This window comes from Hippopotamus amphibius, chromosome 7 (assembly GCF_030028045.1).
Source record: "Hippopotamus amphibius kiboko isolate mHipAmp2 chromosome 7, mHipAmp2.hap2, whole genome shotgun sequence".
In the NCBI taxonomy this organism is placed as follows: domain Eukaryota; kingdom Metazoa; phylum Chordata; class Mammalia; order Artiodactyla; family Hippopotamidae; genus Hippopotamus; species Hippopotamus amphibius.
Window position 1 is genome coordinate 6,841,924 of NC_080192.1, and position 17,243 is coordinate 6,859,166.

The window sequence follows — 17,243 nt, forward strand, 5'->3', positions numbered from 1 at the left end:
AGCTTTTGTAGGCACTATTCTAAGCATGAGGGATGCAGTGGTGGGCAAGATAGAGAAGGAGTCTGCTTTGGAGGTGGGCTGTAGACAGTAAGAGTGTCTGGCGGTGATAATAGCTATGAAGAGAATAAAAAGACAGTATGATAGGGACTCAAGGGATGCTGCTTCAGAGCGGTGGTGAAGTTGTACCCTCTTCTGAAGCATTTTCTGCCAGCAGGGCAGTCAGACTTGATCTGTGGGATGGATGAAAATGACATTAAACAAAGTAAATAATTAGCTTTAGTCCAGAGCATCTTGAGAAGTAGAAGAGGGTTGGTTCAAGTCTTCCCTCTGTTTATATCTATGCTTTCTGAATGGGGACCTGGCTCAAAAGAACTTGAGAGATCATTAGTGGTAACTTATAACAAGTAAGAAAGAGGAATGTGTTTGCTTTATGAAAATTGTTCTGATAAAAAGAGATGTGTAAAAGAAAGAATTGGGGAAAAAAGAGAGAGATGTGTAGGGAATTCCCTGGTGGTCCAGTGGTTGGGACTCCAGGCTTCCACTGCAGGGGGCACGGGTTTGATCCCTGATTGGAGAGCAAAGATCCCAGGAATGTGGCTTTAAAAATAGGAAAAAAAAGCCAGGGATGGGTTATTATATTGATGAGTGTTAGGCATTATTAGAAACATTGTTTATGTTTTTTGTTGAGGAGTTGGTTTGGGGTATTACAATTGTACTTTGTTAAGGCTTCAGATGAAGCCAGCAAAAATGAGTGATATCTGTATGCAGTACACTTTGATAGGTGTTGCTTCAAATGGAGGATCCCAGGTGACCTTGGGTAGGGGCGGAGGGAGTGTTGTTGGAGGAAGCAGCTGTAGCCAAGAGTGGGGTCTCTGGCAGGAGAGGAAACAGCACAGGTCAGACAGGCTTTGTTATCCATAACCAGGAGGATTTGTCCTCTGCACTTTTCCCAGCCAGCTGGTCGCATCCTACATACATCTTCACCCACCCTTTCTGTGCTCTCTGGTAGAATTATATAGAGAACTTAAAGAAACCTAAGAAATCATCTAGTCTAGCACTTTACAACTTTTTTACAACTCAGGAAAGATGCCAGGAAGGTGGTGACCTGCCCAAAGCTATGTGGCTTTACATTGACAGTCAAGGCTAGGACCCTGTTCTTGGCAGAAAGGCTAGTGTTCTTTCCATCATAGCCCATGTGCTGACCAGAGGGTTGATAGTTAACAGTTGCTCTTGAGTAGAAAAAGAAAGCCTCTGGGTGCTAATGTACTCATTTAGGAAAAAAAGACTGTGTGTATTTCCAATCTTAAGAAGTCAGGGGAAAAAAAAAAAGAGAAAGGACAGCGCATCGACCTTGAAAGCAGAGAACTACTGTTACTTTTCACAAAGTTATGTAGTATTGGTTTCTTCGGCCCCACTGAGACATAGTCTCACCCTGATTATGTCTTGCTCCAGGATAGGTGATATGGAGCAGCTCTTTGCCACATTCAGCATTAGTTGTGAAGTTCAAATTAGGCCCTTTAGATGTACGGAGAAATTTCTGGTACGTGGCTAAAATTGAGTTCTAGAGTTCAAAAGAGGTAAGGTCCTAGCAGTCTTAAGTTTTTTCATCTCTAGACCTCAAGTTCAAGGGAAGATTTCACTTCTACATTTATTTGTTATTAATTAATTAGGCTGCATTGGGTCTTCGTTGTGGCGCGTGGGCTTACTGTAGTTGTGGAGAGCAGGGGCTACTCTTCATTGTGGTGCACGGGCTTCTCATTGCAGTAGCTTCTCTTGTTGCAGAGCATGGGCTCTAGGTGTGCGGGCTTCAGTAGTTGTAGAGCGTGGGCTCATTAGTTGTGGCTCATGGGGTCTAGAGCGCATGCTCAGTAGTTGTGGCACACGGGCTTAGTTGCTCCGCGGCATGTGGGATCTTCCCGGACCAGGGATTGAACCTGTGTCCCCTGCATTGGCAGGCAGATTCTTAACCACCATGCTAGCAGGGAAGCCATCATTTCTGCATTTAGGAACACCCTAGTATAAAGCATTATTTTGGAAGCCTGGAGATTTTTCACTGTGCCTGACAAGAGTAGGGATTCTTGAGCAGGACTACTTCCCTGGACATTTCCCTGACTTAGTACTCTGGTGGGTCAGTTACCTGGGGACAGATTTTGTGTCCCTTTGGCAGTAAAGTGAGGGGACATTCTTGCTATAGAAAGTCCACGTGATGGGCAGTTTATGGAGGCAGCAGAGCATGTGAAAGAGAATGCGTGGCCTCAGTCTGGCTGTATCACTTACTAGCAGTGAGTGACCTTGGGCATTTTGCTTGAGCCACAGTCTCCTTGTCTGTAAAATGGTGATCTGTCTTCTTCAGGGCCGGTGAGAAAAGGAGCTAAAGCAGGAAAAGTGTATAGTGGAGTGCACCACCTATAGGTGACACTCAGTGAATGATAGTTGTCTGTTAAACAAACGTTCCACATTGTGCTGTGTACCAAGACACTGTCTAGAGTGGGGTGGGTCCTGACGATTCTGTTGATTTTGTTTTTATCTTTATTTTTTAAATTTATTTATTTATTTATTTATTGGCCGTGTTGGGTCTTTGTTGCTGTGCATGGGCTTTCTCTAGTTGTGGCTAGTGGGGGCTACCCTTCATTGTGGTGCGCGGGCTTCTCATTGTGGTGGCTTCGTGTTGCAGAGTGTGGACTCTAGGCACGTGGGCTTCAGTAGTTGTGGTACTTGGGCTCAGTAGTTGTGGCTCGCAGGCTCTAGAACGCAGGCTCAGTAGTTGTGACACACAGGCTTAGTTGCTCCATGGCATGTGGGATCTTCGCGGACCAGGGCTTAGACCCGTGTCCCCTGCATTAGCAGGCAGATTCTCAACCACTGCGCCACCAGGGAAGTCAGATCCTGTTGATTTTACATCCTTGAATATCTGCTCAGTAGAGAAGGGCAAACAGGGCTATTGAAAGTGCTCTGATAGGGGAGTACATGGTGCTGTACTAAGACATGTCATCCTGACCTGAAAGGTCACAGGAGGCTTCTTAAAGGAGGACCATTTCCTTCCTCATCCAGGTGCTTGTCCTGTCTCTCAGCAGTCTCTTCCCACCTCTGTGGCTCATTTCTCCCCTTCTTCTGCTTAACCGTTGGCGTTCTCTGGACCCTCTTACTTCATTGCATTCGCTCCCTGGGTGCTCTCAGATATCCCCAGGCTTTGATGATTGCCGAAAAGCTGACGACTCCCATATTGATATCTTCAGCCAGACCTCCCCTAGCTCCTCCAACTCCTGCATGACACTGCCATTTGGATATCTCACCAGTAACTTGAGCTTCTTAAGTCCAGAACTAACACATATTCCTCAAACTGTCCTCCATTTGTCCCCTTCTCCATATGTAGGTTTACCATCTACCCAGTTTCTCAAATCACATTCCTCCTTTTCTCTCGCCACCGTCATGTCTAACCCATCACCATGTTATTGTCAGTGCTGTTTGAATCTGTCCACTTTACTGCCGCAAACTTTGAGCCACCATCACCTCCGACCTGGAACGTTGTGATTGCTTCTTAACACAGCCTTCCCATTTCTACCCATCTGCCTCTATTCCACTTTGCCCAGAGCAGCCAAGGAGTCACGTGTGTTTCCCCCACTTAAAATCGTCTAATGGTTTCTCATAGCATCTAATAGAAAATCCAAACTCCTTCCCATTTCTCACAAGGCTCTGAGTACCCTGGCTCCTGCCCACCTCTCTTGCTGCCTCTCTGCTGCTTTTGCTTGCCATCCTTCAGCCACATTGACTTTCTCTGTGTCCCCTGAAGGCACCAAGCTCTTTCTCATCTCAGGGACTTCTTTATATGCTGCTGCCTCTGCTCAGAACACTGTGGCCATCCCGGCCTTTTCTCATCCTTCAGGATATTTGTTGAATGAAAATAAATAGCATGAGACAGGCAGTAAAGGGGGTGGGGTAAGGAGGAAAAGTGTCCTTGGAGTGCATCTACAAAGGTCTTTAAAAAAAAGAAAGAAAGAAAGAAAGATAGAAAGAAATGTTTGAAGGGCTAAAAGTACATGAGTTTGGTTGTGGTGTAGGTAGAGTTATTCAAGCGAAACACCTAGGAGTCAGGCAGCCAGAACTCAGATATACTGCTGATGAGATTATAAAATAGTTTCACCACTTTGGAAACCATTTTGAAAGTTTCTTAAAAAGTTGAACGTATGTCTGTCCCGTGACCCAGCAGTTCTATTTCTAGGTATTTATCCAGGAGAAATGAAAATATACATCCACAAATAAGCCTTGTACGAGAATGTTACAGGAGCTTTATCCATGATAGTCGAAAACTGCAAGCAGTCCAGATGTCTATAAGTGGGAGGATGGGTAAACAAAATGGTATATTCATACAGTGGAAGACCACTCAGCAGTGGAAAGAAACAAACTACTGACACATGTAACAAGGAAGGGGGAAGAATTTCACACACATTATGTTGAGTGAAAAGCTGGACACAGAAAAGTACATAATGGATGATTCCATTTATAAGACATTCTAGAATAGGCAAAAGTAGTCTGTGATACCAAAAATTAGATCAGTGGTTGCCTCTTGGATGCAAGGGGGTTCACTGGGAAGGGGACATGAGAGAACTTTCTAGACTGATGGGAATGTTCTGCGTCTTGATAGGCATTCATCAGATCTTATAGGATCATATACTGTATGTAATTTTCCCATGTGTAAATTATACCTAAAAACAACCTGGGAGTTGTCCTAGATTTCTTTTTCCCCTCTCACTTTCAACATTTAATCTCCCAGCAAGTTCTGTTCATTTTGTGTCCAGAATACATCCTGAATGTGTTCCCTCCCATCTTAAGCCCCATCTCCTCTTATCTGGACTACTTTATTATTAGCTTCCTGACTGGTTTTCCAACTCCCAATTTTTTTGCCTTCCCAAGCCATTTTTGCTGCTTTCCAGCTAAAGTGATCTTTAAAAATTCAAATTGAGTCATGTCATTTGTCTTCCTACAACCCTTTCCATTGCTTTCATGGTGGCTGACATGGGTCTCTCTGACCCCTGCCTCCTCTGAGCCCATCTGACCTGGCCTATTCCTTGCTCCTTTAAGTTCCAGCATCTTTGACCTTCCCTCTGTTTCTTGAACACCTCAAGTTCATTGCTACCTGAGGAACTTTGCACTCAGCCCTTTCCTCTGCCTGGAGCACTCTGCCTGACAAGTCTGTGAGACTTGTTTCTGTTTGTCATTCAGGTTCAGTTTACCTTTTTTTTTTCTTTCTTTTTTCTTTTTGGCTGCACCTCGCAGCTTGCCGGGTCTTAGCTCCCTGACCAGGGATCGAACCTGTGCCCCCTGCATTGGAAGCATGGAGTCTTAACCACTGGACCACCAGGGAAGTCCCCGGGTTCAGTTTACATATTTCCTTCTCTGTGAGGTTTTCTCTGGGCCTTACAGTCTAAAGTAGTGCTCCATCACATCAGCCTGCTTTATTCATAACTTTTATCACCATCTGAAATTATCTCATCCTTTTATTTATTTGTTTGCCTGTCTCCTCCCTCTAGGATTAAGCTTGGCTTGTTCACTGTTTCACACTCAATGTCAACAGCAATATTTGGCACATAGTAGGCCGTATGTATTGACTAAGTGAAGGTATTGAGGCTGGTGATGACGGGATGAGAACAAACCTACTAGGAGGTAGATTTGTGAGGGAGAAAGAGGAACCAAGGAGAGTCAAAAGGCTTCTGGCTTGGAAAATAGGTGGTGATGGTACCATTCATTGACATAGAGAACCGTGGAGAACGAGAAGATTGGGGTGGGGTAGGAAGTGATGAATTAAACTTTGGACTTAAATTGGAGATGTTTATAAGGAAGGCATCAAGTGTTTGAGGCACAGAACTGACATTTAGGAGAAGGAACTGGGCTGTAGAGTAAGACCTGGTGGTTAGCATGTATGTTCCAGCCCGGGAGTAGATGAGATTGCAGTCAGGGGTACACAAGGAATGTCAATATGTAGAGAAGTGGTTCCTTCCTTTCTTCCTGCCTGAGTGATGGACATCTCCCACCAGTAACAGGGACTTTACAGAACTCAGCCCCTAGAAGGTCTTGTAGTTTTAGGCATTCTCCACCTCCTAACCCCGTGCCCCAGGTATGTTATTGTTGCTAATAATGACAAGTGCTCAGAGGGTCAGGACAAAATTCTGAGGAATGTGAACATTTAAGGGAGCAGAGCAGCATTTAAAGAGCAGAGAGGGTGCAACCGGACAGGTTAGGAGGAAAACCCAGAGAGCATGGCATGAGGAAAGAAAGTGTTTCAAGTCAGAGGTGGTAGCTGAGATTATTGAAAAGCGTCATTTGGGAGGAGAGGGGATAACTAAAGCCAGGTGATTGTGTATTGATGAGAAAGTGAGGTGAAGAAGTGGAGACAGTAAGTTTGGAGTCAAACCTTCCTAAAATTTGGCTGTTGGGGAAATTAAAAAGTAGCTATAGGGAGAATATGAAGTCAAGCGAAGACTTTTTTAAATATGAGAGAACTTTAAGCATGTGTAAATCGAAGTGGGAAGAAGCCAGCACAGGGCTGGGTTGAGGACCTTCCAGGAGAACTCAGGGCCCAGTGTGATCCAGGCGATTGGCTTTGGATAGTAAGAATACCCGCTTCAGGAGAAAGCAAGGTGTGTGGGCGGGAAACAGATGGGCATAGGGGCAGGAAGGTAAGGGGTGCTTTTCTGTGAGTTCTGTGAAGGTTCTCTGCTGAGGGCCAAAAGTGAGGTGGAGAGTTGGAAGCTTGAAGAACAGAGGAGATCTAAAGAAACGGCTGTGGCAAGCAGATGTAGCCGGCTAAGGAAACTGCAGGGGGAAAGTAAAAAGTAGTCAAGATGAGCTTTCTGCCTCCTGGGATTTTAGAGAAACTGGTCAGACCTTTACAGTTGTTTGTCTAGTTTTGGATTCCAGTGATTGAGACTCAGCTTTTCCTGCCCGGTGCCCCCATATGCTCTGCCATTCCTGTTCATTAGGCCCATACCTTGTGAATTATTCCAGAGCTTTCATGCTTTATGTAACCATTACTTACATAGCACTCACTGTGTTAGGTAGGTGGCAGTGTTCTAAGTGTTGTGTCACAGCAGGTAAGGTGGGGGATACTCTTATCCCCTTGGACCTGGGGTACCTTAGGTGGCCTGGCTGTAGTGGAGGAAGTAAGAGTCATCCTCTTCTCAACTCCACAGCTAGAGCAACTCTCCGTCATCTCTCTCTTCTTATCTTGGGTATCTGTGCAAGATTTTTGCTGGAAAAAATGCAGAATATTTTTGAATACCACTGCACTAGGCTCTCAGGTCCTTGCAGTCAAGATTGTGTTTTATTTTATTTTATAGCCCCAGCAGCTGGAACTTTGCCTGTCAGTGCATTGAGAGTGAATGCACCTTTTGCCTCTGAGCCTCTGCCTGGAATGCCCTATCTTTCTCCTCTATCTTTATCCATATATTACAGTGATGTATGTCATATGTTACAGTTAATATGGAAGGTGTCTATTTCACCATGAGATTGTATTCTTAGATGGTCACCGTGCCTTTTAATCTTTATTTCTTTATGCCCCTTCACATAGTAGGTATTAAAGTAATGTTAAATTTGTATTTGTTGTTAAAAAAAAATTACAAAGCATCTCTAAGAGTAACTGAAATAGTTAAAGAATGGGGGGAAAATTCAGAGAAAATATCAGCCAAAGAAATGAGTTAATTTAGCCTGGTAAAGTATTCTAAGCAATGAGTTAATGAGGGTCTTAGGGTATGTTAAAGAGTGATGGCCTGAGAAGGAAACAGCAGCAGATGAGGTTGGAGGTGGTACTCATGGCTTGGGTAGACAAACCAAAGAACTCCCTGCCCTGTGAGGAACTCTGGGAATTTCTCCTGGAGAGTTTTAGGCAATAGAATCGACTCATTTGTGTGCAGTGATTCCTACTTGAGTGGCAGAGGCATGGCAATCATGTCTCCAAGATTCCAGCCAAATGACTCCTACAACCTCAATGTACACAGTATAAATGACATATAGGCACCTGTACATTAGTGAACAGACATAAGCAATAAAGTATATGTTGCATTGAATTTAGTGCTGCTGTTCTGTTTTACTTTTAGCTAGTGGGTATGTGAATTTAAACATAATGGGAGTAGAATTTTCGTCTTTTAGTTAAGAAATCTTTGTGGAGGGAATTCCCTGGTGGCGGCGCAGTGCTTGAGAATCTGCTTGCCAATGCAGGGGACAGGGGTTCGAGCCCTGGTCTGGGAAGATCCTACATGCCACAGAGCGCCTAAGCCCATGTGCCACGACTACTGAGCCTGTGCTCGTGAGCCACAACTACTGAGCCCTCGTGCCACAACTATTGAGGCCTGCTCTGCAATAAGAGAAGCCACCGCCATGAGAAGCCCACGCACCACAATGAGAGTAGCCCCACTTGCTGCAACTAGAGAAAGCCCATGTGCAGCAGCCAACAGCCAATAAATATTAAAAAAAAAAAAGTCTTTGTGGAAGCGAATTTAAGTTCTAACACATTGAATAGGAGAGGTTGGAGTTGGAGTGAAGGACGTTGCAGCCTGTGTCACTTATTGTCTTTTTGTTGTTGTTGTTAAGTGAAGTTTTGCTACGTTGGCTAGCAAAGTGCTAAAAGTTGGCTATTCTTAAAGATAAGAGACAGAGGCCAAATGAAGCCTGTGGGAATGAAACATCAGAGAAAATACAAGAAAAAAGAAAATTTTTATTTCAGTTCAGCCCAGATTGCTAAATCTGTACCATGCTAGGCACAAAAAATGTGAAAGTAAATAAACTGTCTTCTCTTCAGCTGGAGTTCAGTGTCTGTGGGACAGTCAGACATGGAAAATTAACATTCATAAAATCTACATAGGATCTGCAAGATTCTAATAGTGGTGTAACCAGAGTTCTAGGAGAGAACTGGGAAAGAGGCTTTACGCCTGATTAAGAGTGAGAAGAATATTGGAGAAGACTGAGAGGGGGGAACCTGTGAGCAGGATCTCGAAGGGTGGGTAGGAGAGAGCATTACAAGGGAAGGTCCTTCAAACCAAGGCTTGGAAGTATGTGACGTATTATATATATAGCAAAGCACAGGCTCTCGGGGCCTGGAGATTACAGGGAAGGGACTGTCATAAGGAAGTGTGGGTTGAGTGTGAGGTGGGAATAGCTTGACGATGGGCCTTGAATCTGGGCTAGAGCACTTAATTCTCACCAGTGAAATGGTTTTGTGAAGACAGTTGTGATATGTGTTTGAGAAACTTGTTGATTGTGAGGAGAGGTGGAGGTGGGAAGGAGATGGGAGGGCTGGAAGCAAGTCAGGAATTGATCATCTTCGCCTCTTCCTGTTCTGGAGGTTTTCCCACGGCCAGATCCCTAGTCTGCATGAGAAAGAACGGCAACTGGTTTAAACAAAATGCGCCTATAGGAAATGTTGGCATCAACCCACTTTAATTCCAAAACAGACAAGCAAGGATATTTTATTTACCAAAAACTTTGAATAAATAATAAAATAATTATTTGTGTAAATAAACACTTGAAAATATTAACCCGCTTAATTCTTATAAAAATCCTATGAGGTTGTACTGTTATCTCCATTTTTTCAGGTGAGGAAACTATAACGTAGTTGAGTACTTTCCCCAAGGTCTCTCATCTAAAAAGTAGCCAGGATTTGGAATCAGGCATCCTGACTTCACCTTCTGTGCCCTTAACCTGTACACTGTGCGATTCTGTGTTTAATTTGAATAAACTGGAAAACAACTCTTGCAGAATAAGTTTGTGATGCCTTTGAAGGGAAGAGTTTGGGTTTGGATATAGGAAGAAAAAAAGAGTGGAGTCCAGAATTGCCATTTGGGGGCCTACTTGTTAGACACTATCTGTGTGAGAGCAGGGACTTTCTGTTCCCTGTCGTATCCCCGGCACCTAGAATAGTGCTTGGCATGTAGTTAGTGCTCAGCAAATAGTTTTTGTGTGAATTAATAAATGAAGTAGAATTTTCCTGCCAGCTTTCAAAGGAATGTGCCATGGAAGCTTGTTTCTTTTTCCCCTTTGGCTCCCTGTTGACCATCCCTTTCTGAATTAATGAGCTCCATGCCTTTATTACTTGCTTGTTTTTGTTGAATTTATCTTGCTCAGCTCTCAAAGGATGCCAGCCCAGTCTACTGTTCTCTAGATTAAAAAAAAAATCAGCAACTTGTTTTCAAAATCAAAATATTAGGTTTTAAGATTTCAGCAGAAATCTTTTTATATAAATAAGATTTCTTTTGTTGATGCTTTTTGCTTATACTTAAGATGTAAACCTTGAAAATGTTATTAAAGAGAATAGAAATTGACTTCTAATTATAGTAGTTGATTATATGTTTATTGAATCTTTTCTCAACAGACCAAGCATTATCTCTACTTCCCCTTTTTTGCCAGTATTCTTAATATTCGATTCTAGTCCTTCTGTATCTGCTGAAGAATCTTCCTCAGTGAGCAATTCATTAGGAAATCTCTTCCAGGAACCGAGTGATAATACAGCTCAAGAAGTGTCTCTGCTAATGTAAAGTCACAGCATTGACTATGTAGAAGTCATATATCTGATTTCATTAGCAAATTAATAGGTGATATAGGTTCTGAGGAGGAGAGACTAATGTTTTCTTTCTGCTTTAGTTCATTGTAAATTAAATCATTTGGGAGTAGGACAATGGGAAATTTTGTCTGCATCTAGAGATGAATAAAGACTTGGTTCCATAAGCCAATATACTGTTTTTCTTATTGACTTGATTCAGCTTATTAATATTTTATTAAGAGAGATACTTCATAATATTTAATTTTCTTTTAAGAATAAGGTTTGACTCCACTGAATCAAAAATTTGAAAAAATCCTACTATAACAGTATTTTTGTTCTAGAGTTAAAATGGTCATATGAAAATAGTTACTTTTGTTGAAATAGTTATACATGGAAATAATTATATATGTTAAAGAAAAAGTGTCAAGAATGTTAGCATAGTGTTTTAGTTGAAACAACTTTTAGAACTGTTTTTTCCCTTGAAATGTATCCTTTTATTATAAAATTAGTGGGTGCTCTTGGTATAAAATTCAAACAACACATAGGTGTATAATCTTACTCTCTGAATATAACTGTTGTTTACAGTTTAGTGCATATCCTGTACTTTAAAAAAAATAGGCTTTATCTTTTAGAGCAGTTTTAAATTCATAGCCAAATTGAGAGGAAGATACAGTTTCTCATATACCCTCAGCCCCCACACATGCACAGCCTCCCCCATTATCAACATTTCCCATCAAAGTGGTACATTTGTTACAGTTGATGAACCTACCTTGACACATTTTCACCCAACAGTCCATAGTTTACACTACAGTTTACTCTTGGTGTTACATTGTATTCTGTGGTTTGGCAGAAATTTATAACCTGTATCTATCATTAAAGGGTCCTACAGAGTAGTTTCACTGCCCTAAAGTCCTCTGTGCTCCACCTGTTCATCTCTCCCTCCCCCTAATCCCTGGCAACCGCTGGTCTTTTTTTACTGTCTCCAGAGTTTTGACTTAAGATGGAATCATACAGTATGTAGCCTTTTCAGATTGGCTTCTTTCACTTAGTAATATGCATTTCAGTTTCTTCCATGTCATTTCATGGCTTGATGGCTTATTTCTTTTTAGCTCTAAATAATAGACTGTCTTTTTATTTGTAGATGAAGGTGGTTCTTAATACTGTTCTACGAAATATTCCGAGGTTTCTGTTTGCAGGTGGTTCATCTCCTGAAAAATTTGTTTCAGACAGTTGATATTAAATTATTACCTAGTTTTTAAATATTGCAGTGCTGAATTTTTTTCTTTGTGTTTTAAATCACTAATTTAATGACTGACATTTATACATCCTTTACCAAGTGCCAGGCACTGTGAACAGTATTTATTTTTGTCATTTTATTTAATTCTGATGAAACATAGCTGGAACCCAACTCTGGCTCAAAACTTTTTTCTCGCTTTTAATGTAAAGTGTGCACCTTATAAAAATGCATACTGCATCACTGCTTCCTTCCCCACCCATCTGAGCTTAACAGACTCCCCCACAGACACAGGTTTTCTCTCTCTGCACCCAACTCTTTCTCTTCACAGCATTTAAACGTTTGGTCTTTCATCTTTTTCCCCCCACTAAAATGTAAGTTCTATGGTTAGAAATTGTGCCTCCTTCACCTTTGCATCTCTGTCACCTAGGGCATTACATGGCACCCAGTAGGAGCCCACATGTTTGTTATAAAGAATATGTACCATAGATTATATCATCTATAAGGTTTGCTTTTAATTACTTTTGTAGGGCAAACCATTAAGTTGTTTTTCTTTGTATTTAGTGATTTAAGTGAGGGAGTTGAAGAAGGGGTCCCTTGAAAAGATGCTGAGGAACCTGTTGGGTAGGAGACAGGCTGTTGTGGAAGTAGAGACTAGAAGCTGTTTGGATGAGCATGTTGGGAGACCTGCCTGAGCACTGTCAGAGCCCCTTGAATAGTAACTCATCTTCCCTGGGCCCTGGTCCGGTCTCTTCCTGACAACTGCCAGAAGATCTTCTAAAATACACCTCTTGTGCACTGAAGTAAATGTAGATGCCTTGCTGTGTTATCCACAGTAGGACCCTTTCCTGCCTTTCCAGGCCCATCCCCCAGTTGCCCTACATGTGTGCTCTAGCTCAGCTACTGTGTTCCTGTTTCCATGCATGTGTCTGTGCCCTCTTTCCCCATTCTCTGCCATCTGTTGAGACCATTATCTTTCAAGGGCAGCTTAAATGCTGCTTCTTCCCTGAAACCTAACATTCCCTTAACTGGGTGTTTCTCTCATGGCATTTGGTAATTTTCTTGCATACATTTAATCTTCATTTTTTATTATACCCTTCTAAACTTGTTCTTTCCCCATCCACTTTGAGGCCAAGGATTGTGGTTGTCAGCAGTCCTCGTATTTTCTGCAGTGCACTGAATATGAGAGCAGGCTGAATAGTTTCTCGCAGTAGAGAAGAACAAAAGTAGGCAAAGCACATAATACAATTGTCCCCCAGTATCTGCCAGAATTGGTTCCAGGAGACACCACCCCACCCGCCCCCACCAGGGACACCAAAATCCGTGGATGCTCAAGACTCATAAAATGGCATAGATTTTGCATATAAGTTATAGACATTCTCCCGTTTATTTATTTATTGGCTGCATTGGGTCTTTGTCGCTGCACACGGGATTTCTCTAATTATGGTGAGTGGGGGCTGCTCTTAATTGTGGTGCATGGGTTCCTCATTGCAGTGGCTTCTCTTGTTGCAGAGCACGGGCTCTAGGTGTGCGGGCTTCAGTAGTTGCGGCACAGGGACTCAATAGTTGTGGCTCACAGGCTTAGTTGCTCCGTGGCATGTGGGATCTTGCTGGAGCAGGGATTGAACCCGTGTCCCATGCATTGTTAGGTGGATTTTTAACCACTGAGCCACTTAGGAAGTCCCCCTCCCATATATTTTAAGTCATCTCTAGATTATTTGTAATACCTATTACAGTGTAATTGCTAGGTAATAGTTGCCAGAGTGCAGCAAGTTCAAGTTTTACTTTTTGGAACTTTTTGGAATCTTTTTTTTTCACCCAAATATTTTCAGTCTACAGTTGGTTGAATCTGTGGATACAGAGGGCCAGCTGTATTTAATTTGGGCGCAGGTAAGACGTGTCCTTATCCAAGGATTATTTTGGTGGTTAGGAACCTTTTGGAAAAGAAGTCAGGATGGAGGTAGGTAAAGAATGAAGTGTAGCAGGTCTTGTATGTTGGGATAGATGACAGGAAAGCAGAAATGACCAGGTGAGGAGCAGCAGTTGTTTTTCAGAGTTCTGAGATGAGTCCCAGCACTTGTCCTCAGGGTGTTCAGCAGTATAGTGAGGGAAGCAAACAGGTAGATCAGTGATTATACATTACAAAAAACGTGGCCATAGGAAAGGGAAGGTACCAGAAAACATTTGTTGATTCTAGAGAAGTGATAGCAGTAAGAGCCAGTGATCTTAGCTAGATTGTGGTCCTGAATAGGTGGGCAGAAAGGTTGGCCTCCTGCAGCAGGAGGCAGTCTTAGGGTCAAGACATCCATCTTCCTGTCCCCCTTAAATGAGCATCGCAGAAGATATCACAAAGATATTTTAGTACAATGATGGTGAAAGGTTAGCTTTTAGTGTTTGAGCTCAGATCTTCAGGGAGAAGTAGGTTAGTATTAAAAGAAACAATGGTGAATTTAGTGTTTGAAACCCATATAGCAGCTTGTTTTTCAGTCCTTCAGGTGTTTGCAGGACTGGAGGTTGAAAGTCAGGGGAGTGAGCCAGGGCTGAGTAAGGGAGATAAGTGAGGGCGGGGCTGGGGGGGGCACCAAGTAGTGAGATTACCCACTCTTGGGTGTCCTAGGTTCAGGATACCTCCTTTGGGTTTGGTTTGTTTCCTTTTAATTGATGTGAAACTCACACAATATAAAATGAACCACTTTTAATATAATACATTATTAACTATACTAACCATGCTGTATATTAAATCTCTAGAATTTACTCATCTTACAACTGAAAATTGTACACTTTGACCAAAATTAACTATTTTTAAGTGAACAGTTCAGCGGTTCAGTGGTTTTTAGCACATTCACAACACTGTGCACCCACAGCCTCTATCTCGTTCCCAGACATTTTCATCACTCCCGGAAGAAACCCCCATACTCCTTAAGCAGATGGTTCAGTTTTCCACCTTCCCCCAACCTCTGGCAACTACCAGTCTGCTTTCTGTCTATGGATTTACCTATTCGGATTATTTCATATAAATGGAATTATACTATATGTGACCTTTTGTGCCTGGCTTTCACTTAGCGTGTTTTTAGGTTCATCCACATTGTAACATGTATCAGTACTTCATTCTTCTTTTGGCTGAATAATACTCCATTGTATGTATATATCACAATTGGTTTACCCATTTAGCTATTGAAGGACATTTCTGTTGCTTACAATTTTTGGCAGTTTACTAGGTTGCTGTAAACATTAATGTGCAAGTTTTTGTGTTTACATAAATTTCATTTCATTTGGGTAAATAGCCAGGAACATGGCTGCTGGATTGTTTCAGAGTATTTTAGCTTTGTAAGAAACTGCCAAACTATTTTCCAAAATGGCTACACATGGGACTTCCCTGGTGGTCCGTGGTTAAGACTCTGTACTTCCATTGCAAGGGGGCATGGGTTCAATCCCTGGTTGGGGAACTAAGATCCTGCATGCTGCATGGTGCAGCCAAAAAAAAAAAAAAAAGAAAAAAGGAAAAGAAAATATTTTGGTTTAAAAAAAAAAGTATATGACAAAGTTGCTGTTTTAATCATCTTAATTTGCTTTCTGTCTCTTTGAATTTGCCTTATTCTAGATATTTTATAAATGGAATGTTTGTCTTCTGTGTCTTGCATATTTCACATAGCTGAATGTTTGTTTGCTTATTTGCTGCATTGGGTCTTTGTTGCTGCACGCAGGCTTTCTCTAGTTGCGGTGAGCAGGGACTGCTCTTTGTTGCAGTCCGTGGGCTTCTCATTGTGGCGGCTTCTCTTGCTGCGGAGCACGGGCTCTAGGCACATGGGCTTCAGTAGTTGTAGCACATGGGCTCAGTAGTTGTGGCTCACAGGCTCTAGAGCACAGGCTAAGTAGTTGTGGTGCATGGGCTTAGTTGCTCCTCAGCATGTGGGATCTTCCTGGACCAGGGATCGAACCCATGTCCCCTGTGTTGGCAGGTGGATTCTTAACCACTGCACCACCAGGGAAGTCCCTAGCTGAATGTTCTTAAGGTTCGTCGATATTGTGGTACATATAAGAACTTCATTACTTCTTGTGGCTGAGTAATATTTCATTGTATGTATATGCCACATTTTGTTTATCCATTCATCTCTTGATGGCCACTTGGGTTGTTTCCACCTTTTAGCTATTCTGAATAGTGCTGCAGTGAACATTGGCATACAGGTATCTGTGTCTGTTTTCAGTCTTTTGGGTATATACAGGAGTGGAATTGCCGACTCATATGGTAACTGTATAATCTTTTGAGGAATTGTGGAACTGTTTTCCAAAATGGCTGTGCCAATTCACATTCTCTACCTCCTGCACAACATTTGTTATTTTATTTTGTTTTTTAAAATTTTTTTCATCTTTACTGGAGTATAATTGCTTTACAATGTTGTGTTAGTTTATGCCGTACAGCAAGGTGAATCAGCTGTATGTGTACATACAACTCCATATCCCCTTGCTCTTGAGCCTCCCTCCTACCCTCCTTATCCCATCCCTTTAGGTCTTCACAAAGCATTGAGCTGATCTTGCTGTGCTCTGCAGCAGCTTCCCACTAGCCGTCTATTTTACAATTGGTAGTATATATATGTCAGTGCTACTCTCTCACTACGTCCCCGTTTCCCCCCATCCCCCCCACCGTGTCCTCAAGTCCATTCTCTACCTCTGTGTCTCTATTCCTTGCCACTAGGTTCATCAGTACCAGTTTTCTAAATTCCATATATATGCATTAGCAGACAGTATTTGTTTTTCTCTTTCTGACTTGCTTCACTCTATATGGCAGACTCTAAGTCCATGCACCTCACTACAGATAACTCAATTTTGTTCCTTTTTATGGCTGAGTAATATTCCATTGTATATATGTGCCACATTTTCTTTATCCATTTATCTGTCAATCTGCCCAACACTTGTACTTTCCCCCTTTTTGATTATAGCCATCCAAGTGGGTATGAGGTGGCATTTGCATTGTGGTTTTGATTTGCATTTCCCTAATAATGTTGAGCATCTTTTCATGTGCTTGTTTGCCATTTGTATATCTTTGGAGAAATGTCTAAGTCCTTTGCTTATTTTTTAATGGGGTTGTTGTCTTTATATTGTTGAGTTGTAAGAATTCTTTATATATTCTAGATTCTAGACTCTGATCAGATATCAGATATGTGATTTACATTATCTGAGAATTTGGGGTTCTTTTTTGCTAGTATCATTTGAACAAGTTAGTTTAGACACATTGTCTCAGTTCCCCTACCAGGGATTGAACCCAGACCCTGGCAGTGAAAGCACTGAATCCTGGGAATTGAACCACTGGGGATTGAACCAGGGAATTTCCAAGATACATTGGTTTAGATATGAATAAGCCTGTATGCACATTTGAATAGTGCTTGAACCCCAGAAATAGAAGAAATTTTGAATGATTTTGAAGTTTATTTCATGTCTGTATATTTATTTAGTCATTGTATTTTTTTCCTGATCTCTTTGAAG

General features: G+C 41.9%; 1 protein-coding gene and 1 non-coding gene across 10 annotated transcripts in view; one reads left to right on the forward strand and one right to left on the reverse strand.

Moving 5' to 3' along the window:
- Positions 1 to 17,243, forward strand: part of TCF20 (transcription factor 20) — a 190,311-nt gene that overhangs the window by 96,959 nt on the left and 76,109 nt on the right. The window lies entirely within an intron of this gene.
- On the reverse strand, positions 5,290 to 5,362 carry TRNAW-CCA (transfer RNA tryptophan (anticodon CCA)). Its single transcript has one exon. It is a non-coding gene; the product is annotated as a tRNA-Trp (tRNA).